Raw genomic sequence first — 10,519 nt, 5'->3', positions numbered from 1 at the left:
CAGCGGTCTTTTGAAAGCCACGCTCGGTGGCGTAAGAATGCTTTCAACCGGATCGTTTTAGATTCGTCGGTTTCGTCTCGGCAAGGTTCTCGAAACGATTAGAGATGTTCGGAGTCGCCACCAAGCATTTGTGGGATGCTTGGAACCCGTTCGAATCCACTTTATACCTAGGTCAACCAAGGCAAAAAGCGGTATTTGACATAGGTACTAAAGATAAGGGATCGTCCCTCTTTAGCATCCTATCTCTAGAATGACTCTCGTACGCCCTGGATAAGGTCGTCCACTATCCAAAGTTTCTAAGTAAGAGATGAAAGTAAGTATTGGGAAGCCCTTTAATCATACACCCAATCCCGCCCGCGGTAGCGGCCTCTATTGATCGATCTTGGTTGGTTTAATGCAAAAATTGATAAAATGGTTTAAATGCATGAATGTGCATCCACTAGTTTAAACCTAACATGTGAGCTTTCTACGTCGGTTGATTTAATCCAAGTATCAAGTATAAGATGTCGAGTTGGATTTACGGTTGATTTGCATGAAAGATGGAAATTAAACATCCATTTACCGAGTTAGGTTTACGGTGCATAACGTGATCCATTTGTCTTAGTAAGGCATTTTGCAAATATAACGTTGAATGAGTAGATTCTTCGTCTGATCCGTCCTGTATTCGGGCTAGCCGAAGTCGGGATCGTCCTAGAAAAATGCTGGAAGGGGAACAGACCCTGGGTCAGGCAGCCACAAGAGCCGCGAGCCTGTTGGCGATGTGAAGGGGCTTCCCCTGGTTGGAAAATAGAAAAAAGGAAAGACCTGTTTTAAGCGCGGGCTAGTTAACGATGGAAGACGTGTTCTGACCATTGAAGAAGTTTGTAAATCGTGTTGAAGAATGGGTATTTGAGCATGTTTTGGTTTGGAAAGGCCGTTTAGGCCGCTTTTGTGTTGATTTGAAGAACGAGACTTGAATAATCGTCATTGTTTTGACAATATTCGATGTGGGTTCGATTTTGCAAGCTTGACATGAATAGTTTTGAAAAATAATTATGAACTAATTTTTTTTAGTTCATTTGTTTGTAATTAGTCAATATTCATCATCATACTCGGGTTAAAATCCGACATGGTATGTGGAACCAAGGATGACTTTGTATTGATGACTAATGCATTTGTTTTGAAAATGTAAAGAAATGAAGAAAGGCTTTAAAATACCCTTTAAAATGTAAAGAAATGAAATAAAAGGTTTCAAAATGCCTTTTAAAATGTAATTAACCAAATATTATCACCGAAACACGGATTAAACCGTCATGGTATTAGGAACCAAGGGTGAAAAATGCTTCATGGTTAAAAACTTGTAAAAATGGTTTGAAAATACTTGAAATGGTAAAAAACCGATTGCAAATATGAAATGAAAATAAAGGAGATGAAGAGACCAAACACGGTTTGGATTTGAGGGTGAGGCTGGCTGCTTTAGGCGCGAGCCTGTGTGCTACGTAAGTAGCCTCCACCTCAACCAAAAATCCGGTTTTGGCTCATTCTTCCCATGTTTTGGATCATGTTATGCATGATTTAGCATATTATAGTCATGAACCATATGAAAACATGATAAAAGAAGATTTTTACACCCTCATACTTACATGCTAGGCTTATGGCGAGAAATCGACGTAAGTGTATCAACTCGTTTGGTCGGAAAACTCGATTTAAAACCGTTTTGGTATGTAAAAAGAGTGTTTTGTTAAGTTTAGTGATGGTGTAGTGGTCGAGATGGTCGGTCAAGTGGTTTAATGCACGATGACGGTACCAAACAATGTGTAAGGCTTGTGTTTACGATCGGTAGGTCGTAAACACGTGTCGGATTGTGACTTAGGAAGTCGAGTCTAGAATTTTAAGGGAGAAAAGAGGGGGCGGACGCTCGCGTAACTCTCAAATGGTGGCATTTGAGGGGTATTTATAGGAGAATGAGTGGTTGTGTGAGTTTTGAGCGACGTGACCACCTGGGCTGCTCAAAGAGGCGCGAGCCATGTAGCACGTCTTCGAGGTGTCTTGTCACTATCACACAAATGCAATCATGATTTGTTCTATCTTAGGATTTGGATGAACATATTTGGTACTTGACTATGTAAGATTCCGGGAAATCTTAACATAGAAGCATTTGAATGGTTTGTTTTTTGTGTTTGACTCGTTGTTGGAGTCGGGATTTGAATTTTGAGTCGGTTTTGGTCCGGTGTCGGTTTTGACTCTAGTTAGTGTCATTGCGATCCCGTCGTCATGCATTAAACACTCCAGGTACTTTTGAATAGTTTTGAAATGTTTTATTTTCGAAATCGTTTTAAGTTTTCCGACGTAAAGTTGTACACAAACTGTCGATCAAACGCCGTGATTCCTAAGCATATTGTAGTTCGATAATCATCGGGTGTTTCTTGGAGTCTCAGCAGATACTGGGTATCTACAGTATGTAGAGGATCTGTGAGAAGGAGGTACATGAAGGAAAATGGAAGCCGAAGGACATGATGACATTCTTGCTAGGGCAATCGGCAAAGCAGAGCATCCAGGTCGTGTGAGAGGGGTGTCGACGCATGTTGGTATCACTAAGTATTTTGGAAAAACTACTCGAAGGATGATGAGTGTTGATGATTACAAGAAGGTAATCGTATAAATACTGGATTTGAACCAACGTTATTTATAACTATATATGCTGACATTAGTTTCTACTAAACAGCTACAGAAAATAGCCAGGTTGATGCTCAGAATGTTGGAAACTGGGGAAAAGCCATAAGAAAAAGAGTTGGATATGGTTCAAGAGTCATAAAGGAAGCAGAGGAGGAGGAGGAGGAGGAGGACGAGGAGAAGGAGGAGGAGGAGGAGGAGGAGGAGGAGGAGGAGGATGAGGAGGAGGAGGAGGAGGAGGAGAAAAAAGAGGTAATAATATTTATATCTTATATACAATGTGTTATATGATTTGGAAAATCAGTACGTGTTATATGAACAAGTATTAATGTACAGAAGGAAGCCGAGGAGGACATGGCAAGGGAGAAGGAAATGGCAAAGGAGACTGAGGTGGAAGTCAAGGATCGATATCAAGCAGTTGAAGAGGAAGAGGAAGCCAGGAAGGCCGTGACACAGGATGAGATTGAGGTAGTTGATGATCAGACGTTCTTCTCAACGCCGAAAAGGGTAATAGCTGCTAGTTTATAATTATTCATCTCAGTACACGTTTTTTACTTATGAAATTTATTAAAGGTAGTGAATGTATGTATACTAATTGATTAAAGCTGTCGTGAATTGCAAGGTGGCTTGTCGTCTGTTCTATTTACAGGGGAAACAGAAATTTGTTGTTGCCAGGGGATACGTGTTCGCTTACGACCGGCTTCAACGAGTTAAAGTTCATGGTATACCCCTTCGTGACAAATGCAGGAAAGTGGAAGTGTCCCAATTATATAAAGACGGGTATGGGGAAGTAAAAGTACCATTTCCTAATGAGGAGGTTATTTTGGTAAATTTCTACCAATTAGGGTTAAAGTGACCGCTCTTTTTAGCCTCGTATCGGGGGGTTAAATTATTTGTGATTTGTGACGAAATATGTATGTAATTAAGATAGAGTACCGATGCAAGTAAAGTAAAAGACGAAATAAGGAAATAATGACACAAGAGATTTTGGTGACACGGAAAACCCGATGTGGGAAACAACCGCCGGGGGAGTCGGAATCCCACCAATATTCCACTATAAGATATTCAGAGTACAAGTATAATATTCAGTGGACCCGGATTTGATGACGAATAACTAGTCCGGCGCGTGTACGGGGCTGACGGTATACAAATCAGACGATAGGGGCTATTTGTGGGTTCATAGTGGTGTACGTGGGATTTGCAGCATGGCTTTAATGTGATAATGGTCAAGTGATCATTACTTTATGGAGTAATTATTATATAATTATGGGATGCATGATGATGATGAAATAATGGTGATTATATGGCCATAGCCTGGGTATTTTGTGCGTAAGTTTGGTTGTAAGTAGAAAAGGGAGGTTTGGTATTGTACGCCGTTGTCTTTGTTCTTGTGTGGATGAATATGGATCCCTTCTCTTATTTTTCTTCCTTGTATTTATAGTGAATAAACCCTAGTGGGTTTATTAGGGCTTCCCACTTAATTGTCTTGCTCCTCAAGGTAGAGTTTGGTAACAACTTGGACTTTCCTTATTCAGAATATGGCAATAATTAGGATTTCCTTGTCTTACCCGGGATCTTATTAATATCTTAGTCCAAGCCGAACTCTTCTTCAACTGCTATCCTTCCTCGAATTACTCTGCTTCCAGGCCTGTCTCCCTGGCTCGATCCATGGGCCCGACTCCCCATGTATGTCATGGGTCCATTGCTCATTAATTACCTACTTATCTCATGCCACGTAGCCCAGGCAAAATACAGTAATTTTGGCCTTAACAGTTGCCCCCAATTTCGCTTCTCAGCTTCGTTGAGGAGGGAAATTAACTCTTCAAGCTCTGCCTACTGTCGCTATCCTGCTACCGGTAAATCGTTGTTATCCTTCTGGATTATGTTGTTATTCTGCTGGAAGGAGCTCCAGCCAACCTACTCATACTGTGACAGACCGCTGAGAATTTGCTGGAACAGACTGCTGAAGCTCTGATGGAAAAGTCTGCTGGAATTCTGCTGGAGCAAGCTGCTGGCTGCTTGCCGGATATGCCTCCTGCTAGATATACCTGAGATAATTCTGCATCTCTACTCTGTACCCAGAATTCTGGTACCCAGACCTGCTTGATTCTACTGAATCATACTTTGTTGTCCTTTTAGACTGATTTCTGGCGCTCCTTGGTTCTGCTGATCGGGAAGTAGATGTAAGCTGATTTTTTACTGATGTAGACTCGTGGACTCATGTTAGCAGACTTTTCAACACGCTGACTCCAGGCGGATTTCTGATGGAGGATGCTCAGAATAACTAATGGACTCTATGATCCTGATCCCTGACGTTGGGGTCCTGATGGCTGGTGCGGAGAATCAGACGGCTGGTTCTGGAGTCTGGCTGTTGGCTCTGGGAACCAGACGGCTGATGCTGGAGCCTGATGGCTGACGCTGGGGACCAGATGGCTGGCGATGGAATCTTGTTGGCGGATGCCAGGGAGCAGATGCCTGACACTAGGGACCAGGTGGCAGATGTTGCGAGCCAGACGACTGGCTCTAGGAACTGGACGACTGGCTCTGGGAACCAGAAAGCTAATGCTGGGAGCCAGACGGTTGAGTCTGGAAACTGGACGGCTGGCTCTGGGAACCAGAAAGATGGTGCTGGGGGCCAGACGGCTGAATCCTTGGAAGCACTTCCCACCTGTCCTTGCCATTCTGTTATCTGGTCACCAAGGGTGAATCTGGTGGTTGGAGCATTCGTCATAAGTTTGCTGTGTATTTGCTATGTAGGTGATACCTGCAAAATGTTAGTAGTGTAATGCATGCGCATGGATGGACTCTCTAATGTATGATGCAGACTATATGATGATTAGATATACTGTAGACTATCATATGTCGTGGATGCAATGTTAACCATGACTATATGCTATGTCTCTGTCATTTCGTTTGTCCTTGTTTGGAGTTTAGTTCCCACTTTTGATTTGCTAGGAGGCTGACCTGGTTCCAGGTGCACAACCTCTGCCCCTGGTGGCAGATGTTTGATAAAATATTTTACTCATGACGTAAAATATTTTATCAATAGGATAGCTAGTTAAAGTGTACCTCTCATTGTCCTTTTCCGGTTAACAAGGAATGTTGCGTTCCTTGTGGTTCCAGCGTTTGTAGTTTCATGCATGAACCTATGTATATGGCCCTACGTCATAACTATGGATTTACTGAGATTAACGGTGAGGTACAGGTGGTCTTAGTATCGCCGTACCCTGCGCGCTACCTCCAACGTATGCTCTCCATGTGGCTGACTTAGTAAACGTCTCGTAGCACACATGGCAGGGGCTGGACCCTCAAAGTTTCCCTTGCCTGACAAGCAACCAATATTAGTGCTCAAAGCCTTTCTTCCTAAAAGCGTAAAAGATAACCAAATAGTATAAATACCTGGTGCTATCTCATGGTGTTCCAGGGCAACATCTGGATCCAGGAAGCCACAGCGCGTACCACTTGGGTTCTTAGAAAATATTTCGTTTTAAATAAAGAGGAATAAATAAAAAAAACTAAAAAATAAATTTTGAAACTAAAAAAGGACTCGATAAAACAAAAGATATTAGTAAAAAGGCTTTTGCTTCATGGACTGTTGAAAGGTACTCTGTGCACTAAGGTTTAAGCATTTTGTCAGACAAAGCACTGTCGGGGATTATACAAGATTTGACCTTGCATGGCCATCAATCTCTACACCCTATTACCTGGTGCTTTCAGCCTGTCATTATCCTTTCCGATTGTAAGTAAATTTTTCAGCCTTGTGATTTTTGGTATTTTCAAATACCCTTCATAGCACTAGGTCCCCTACTGTGAGAGTCCTGATTCTGACGTTGTTATCATATGCCCTTGCTTCTGATTGCTTGTACGACGTCATGCGTATGTGAGCGCTTCTTAGTTCAGCTGTTGTGGCTCTTTCTTTTTGCTATCGTTTCAGGTTCTTAACATTGAGTTTGTTGTTTGACCAAGCTTGCTCGATGGACTGTTGACTTCTGGCTGCAAAGTAAGGGGTGTAGTCTCTGCCCCCTGCATGACTTTCACAGCTTGCTGTGGATGGCATGCAAAATAGTATGAGGCCCACGCTTGCTTTTTACTTTCTTCCTGAGGGTAATGTCATTTCTGCTTGTCATTTGTTTTTTCACGTTCTGATCCTTAGGGAACCTGGCTGGTGGTAGCATGTGTTGCTGTGATTTTTCACTTTGGGAAGCTGATGTATGGATGTGTTATGCAGCATTCTGGCTGCTGCATGTCTCCTATATATTCAGGGTGCTAGAAACTTTTATGTACCAACGGTACGTTGATTGAATTGCCCCCATGCCATTTATTCATGTCCTGCAAGCTGCTGGCGGAGCTACCTATCCTGCCGGCCCAACCTGTGCGCGGGGAGGCTGTTTCTGCCGGCCAAAAATTTGCTGTAGGGAGCGCTCTGCATTCTGCGTTCTATATCCTGCGTCCTGCATTCTGTGTTCTGCGTTCTGTGTTCTGCGTCCTACGTCCTGCATTCTACATCCTGCATCCTGCATTCTGCGTTCTACATCATATGATGCAGGAGGAGCGATTTGATATGGGGAAGGAGTGGCAGGTTCTGGAGCCTGAGTAACCACTCCTGCTGGCAAGGAGATATCCTGCAAGAAATTATTTTGATAGGGCCAGCATTTGGCATAGCCAACGCCCTTCCAATGCTCAAGGTAGTAGTTATTCAAAATATAATAGGGTAACAAGATTACGAAGTTACAAATTACTTTAAGAGCGACATATGGACATGAATCTTCTGTCCTTTGTTTACCAATGGTTTAGCTCATGAATGATAAGCATAAGTGATAAGATACCTAGCTTGAATGCTACCCCCAGGTTGTAAGGATGTCTACCTCCAGGTTCTGGGTTGTGGTCCCTGGCTGGGGACCTATCTGGTTTCAGATATTTTCAGGTGTCTGACTCTCAGGGTCGCTGCAAGCTTGGACGATCAAGTTCCCTCCTGGTCCCAGTGGTGGAGCTAGGGGGGGCTAGCAGAGGCGGTCGCCCCCCCTGGCGGATGAAATTTTCGAACTTTTTAGTTAAATTTCCGAATTTTTTTCGAATGTACCTTATGAAATTAGTCGTTCGCCCCCCCTAAAATTTTTCGCCCCCCCTGAGTTCAAATCCTGGCTCCGCCACTGCCTGGTCCCCTCGTGAGGATCTGGGTAGCAGGCCTATTCTTGTCCCTCTTATTGGAAATTCTGCTAGTGTGTTATGTACAACTCTGGTTCCTATTTCCCTTTCAGGTCCCTGATGTTTCCATCAACCTGGGTCTGGGGTGCTGGACTAAAGTCAGCTGCAAAGTCTACCATGGTTTGTGACTTAACGGTCATTCGAGTTCCGAACTTCAAGTTGTGAGTACTTAGACGTATGTTTCAATTGATCATTGGTCATTTATCCTAATAGCTCTAGTTTTCTTATATAGGCTTTCAGGGAGTAGTAAGTTATCACATGGATATGATGAGACTAAAAATAAGAAAGCAATTTACATAAAGCTATAACAAGTACAAGAAACAGTTTTTCAAAGTGACATGTACCTGGTCTCTACAGGATGCAGAGACTTATTTGAGATAATATTCTGGGTGCCAGTATGACGCAAACAGATGCCTTGGTTGCCGATACGTATGGGGACCAGGTGTAGGGACCAATCACGGGGACCAGATACAGTGACCAGGTGTGGGGTCTAGGTACTGTGACCAGGGCTCTTCTGGTTCCAGGCTAGATGATAGTGGTAGTACCAGGGTTCCCCTGGCTCTGCTCACTTTGGCTGATGGCTCCTGTAAATGGGCTATGGTGAAGTCTGGCTCACTCTGGGTCTTGCCCTTCATCTGGTCTGCTGCTAGATTTTGGTTGCCTGGGTTGCTGGAGAAAGGGTTGCTGCGACAGCTAATCCTGGTTGTCGTTCTGGTGTCTGCTGACTGCTTCATGTTTCATGTTTCCTGCCTCCTCAATTTTCGTTTATGGTTCCTCCTGATTCCTGGATTTCCGTTTCTGCCTCCTCCTGTTTCCTCCGGAACCTGGAATTTAAGAGGAGACAGGTGGTCGAGACTTCCTTCTTCTACTAGATCTCAGCGTGTTGGGACCTAGTTCTGGGTGCTGATGAGGTCAGCTCCCCGAAAATGATTATTATTGGGTCAACCACCCGAAAATGCTGATGGTCAGGTCAGCTGTCGGAAAATGCTGCTGACAAGGTCAGCTACTCGTAAATACTGCTGGTGAGGTCAGCTCCCCTAAAATGATGTTGAGGCTGCTGATGTTCCTGAACCAGAGCTAGTTCCTGTGTACTCTGAATCTTTAGCACTGTTCGTTCCGGGTTCAGCTTACCCATATTGACTGAGTTTATTGTATCCACCAAGATTTTCCTTACGGTATTGTATCCACCAGGATTTTCCTTACGGTATAGTTTCTATGCACGATGTTATGATAAGAGCATCATGGCGGTGTTTCCGAGTCTTAGGCGATCTCCTTTTGTTTCTGTGGCATGCCTTTTTCACTTTTGAGTATTTTAGGTTGTAGAGTTTTGATCCACCTGTTGTCACGTTAATTATTCTAGCACAAATAGAGGTGCAAATGGTAGAACCTGACTCGTGGAGCTTATTTTACTGGACCTGCCCCCACGTGATAATAGGTGGTGGCTCCTCCAGGCTTTCAGGTCCTGCAAGAGGGTTAGAGACATGCAAAATAGTACCAAATATATTACCACCTAACGACACTTCTGCAGATGTCTGCCCCCAGGGTCGCTGGCTAGTGGAGTTGTAGTGACATTGGTTTAGTTTGTCATTCTGGTTCCTGCTGGCTGAAAGTTCCTGCAACAGGGAGGAATTTAGCTCCAACAGAACTACAAGATACAGCGTTACCTGATGCTGCCTCCATTCTGGTCAGCATGGGAGAGTAGTAGGATGCTAGGCATCCAGGGTATAGCCTGGCGCTTCTGCTTACTGCAGGCTACAGATTTTCTTTCTGAAACTTGCTTCTGGATAGCCTGAGCCAGGTTGTGAATTTTCATATGGAGCACCAGCACGACGTCTAGGGATCTCTGGTCCTGAGATTCTAGAGGTCCTGATCTGGCCCCAGCTTGGTACCTTTGAGTCTGTACCCCTGTACTGAACATTCCTGCTGGTCCATCTTCTGCTGATACACTTGTTGTTGATACGCCGCTGGCGGTTTCTGGTGCACTGACCATTCCTGCTCTGGTATCTAGAAACTGGACGTTCAGATCTGCTATAGGACTCTAGAGGAACTCTAGGGAGCAGTTCTGATGGAGGACCCTGGGAAACTTCATGAACCAGATCTGCTGGAGGATTCCGGGGAACAACAGGGACCAGATCTTCGGCTTCGGGGAGCAGATCTACGGCTCTGGAGAGCAAATCTACTGCTGGATTCCGGAGGAATTCCGGGAACCAGACCTGCTGTCGGACTCAGGCATCTGAGGGAACTTCGGGGATAATATCTGCTGCCGGACTCTGGGACCAGATCTGCTGTAGGTCTCTAGTGGGACTTCGGGGAGTAGATCTGATGCGGGACTTCCGGGGAGGGTCCCATTAAGCAGATCTACCGCTAACTTCTAGCGGAGGATCCTAGGAAGCAGATCTGCTGCTGGCTTCCGGGGAGCGTCCCAGGAAGCAGATCTGCTGCTGGCTTTCGGATGACTTCATGGATAGTGATGAGATCTTGCTCTCTAGGAGACATGGCATCGGAGATTGACTTGATAAAAACTTGGCTATAGAAATCGATCACCAAGCCCCATAGTGGGCGCCAAACTGTTTTGGTAAATTTCTACCAATTAGGGTTAAAGTGACCGCTCTTTTTAGCCTCATATCGGGGGGGTTAAATTATTTGTGATTTGTGACGAAAT

Source organism: Silene latifolia, chromosome X (assembly GCF_048544455.1).
Source record: "Silene latifolia isolate original U9 population chromosome X, ASM4854445v1, whole genome shotgun sequence".
Classification (NCBI taxonomy): Eukaryota; Viridiplantae; Streptophyta; class Magnoliopsida; order Caryophyllales; family Caryophyllaceae; genus Silene; species Silene latifolia.
Note: the sequence above shows the minus strand (reverse complement) of the source record.